The 1,453-nt window shown below is 41.8% G+C and overlaps 2 long non-coding RNA genes across 4 annotated transcripts; one reads left to right on the top strand and one right to left on the bottom strand.

Annotated features, from left to right (window-relative positions):
• Positions 1 to 911: 911 nt before the first annotated feature.
• Positions 912 to 1,344, bottom strand: LOC109592813 (uncharacterized). Its single transcript, XR_002190566.1, has 3 exons — positions 1,252 to 1,344; positions 1,061 to 1,180; positions 912 to 969 (listed from the first exon to the last, which is right to left on the bottom strand). It is a non-coding gene; the product is annotated as an uncharacterized LOC109592813 (long non-coding RNA).
• LOC109592812 (uncharacterized) lies at positions 953 to 1,453 on the top strand. Of its 3 annotated transcripts, XR_002190565.1 has the most exons (5): positions 953 to 1,030; positions 1,071 to 1,160; positions 1,209 to 1,241; positions 1,287 to 1,352; positions 1,437 to 1,453. It is a non-coding gene; the product is annotated as an uncharacterized LOC109592812 (long non-coding RNA). The 3 variants fall into 3 exon arrangements; XR_002190564.1 differs by having other exon boundaries at positions 1,209 to 1,352; positions 1,437 to 1,447; XR_002190563.1 differs by lacking the exon at positions 1,437 to 1,453 and having other exon boundaries at positions 1,287 to 1,376.

Genomic DNA, 1,453 nt, shown 5'->3' with positions numbered 1-1,453 from the left:
GCTTTCGTCCTTATTTATGGGCGTGTGGACTCCACCCACCTTCATCGTATCCGAAATGTTGTTCCCTACATTAAGATACATACATTAGTCGATATTTTGTGTATCTACCTGTTGCACTTCTCCATAAATAAGAGGATTGGTTCCTTTAAAACTGCTTTCGTCCTTATTTATGGGCGTGTGGGCTCCACCCACCTTCATTGTATCCGAAATGTCGTTCACTACATTAAGATACATACATTAGTCGATATTTCGTGTCTGTACCTGTTGCACTTCTTTATAAATAAGAGAATTTGTTTCTTTAAAACTGCTTTCGTCCTTATTTATGGGCGTGTGGGCTCCACCCACCCTCTTTGCATCCGAAATGTCATTCCCTACATTAAGATACATACATTAGTCGATATTTCGTGTCTGTACCTGTTGCACTTCATAAATAAGAGGATTTGTTTCTTTTAACCACTTACCTTCCTTCATGGGGGTGCACTGCCGAATAAACCCTAATTAATAAGTGGCACAACTACCTGACTCGGAAAGTCGGGGAGGGTGTGCTGTTGGGCGTGGCTTACTTCAACCACACCCCGCAATGAAACACCTCCCACGTTAATTGGGGGGTTTGAAGCCCCGCCTATGGGAGGAGCCTACTGATTAAATGCGGGGGTGGTTTTGGTAAACGCACGCATCACACTGCAGTAAACCACAGTGGAAAAGGGGGGGAAGGAGGGGAAAGAAGAGACGGACTTGCAGGACACAAGAGTGCAGATAAGCCTGCAAGACTGGAGAGACTGGCTTGAAATGCTTCAGCAATGCTTCAGCACGAATGAATGCAAACCGCAGTCTGCCGTGACCTTGATCGGGGCTTATATAGGCTGGGTAGGTGTGGTTAACCCCGCTTAAAGCTCCGCCCTAACCGGCAATAAAATGTGCTTTTCTCCATATTTATGGGTGTGTGGACTCCACCCACCCTCGTCGTATCTGAAATTTTGAAGACAACATACATTAGGATCAAGAGACTATTGTTGTACCTGTTACTGATGTAAGCTCACGAAACATTAATATAACATACCGTACATTAGGATCAAGTCAAAGAGACTGCTCTTATGCATAGTATGTCAAAGGAAGAACCTTCAATTCAAAAACAGAATGAGAAACAGAAAAGACTTGCAGTAAGCTTCATTCAAAGATGCTGTGCATGAATTTATTATACAAAATAGAGTAAAGAAACTAGCACAGATATAGGAGAAATGGTAAACTCACTGTAAACACACATATTATTCAACCACACAAACTAGAGTGATGAAGATGTACTAAAAATAGTAAAAGTGGAACGTTCAGAAACAACAAAGAGTCAGGATGCTGTAAGTCGCCATTGTGAATAAGAGGCGGTGGTCATATGTAAAATTAAATATTTTCCCGCTTTATTGGTTACTTTCAAAAATTAGAATGGTGCATTCAAGTA

The sequence above is a fragment of the Amphimedon queenslandica genome, unplaced genomic scaffold (genome assembly GCF_000090795.2).
Source record: "Amphimedon queenslandica unplaced genomic scaffold, v1.1 AMPQUscaffold_3854_Cont24156, whole genome shotgun sequence".
In the NCBI taxonomy this organism is placed as follows: Eukaryota; Metazoa; Porifera; class Demospongiae; order Haplosclerida; family Niphatidae; genus Amphimedon; species Amphimedon queenslandica.
The sequence above is the reverse complement of the archived record's forward strand: the minus strand, read 5'-3'. Positions and strand labels throughout refer to the sequence as shown.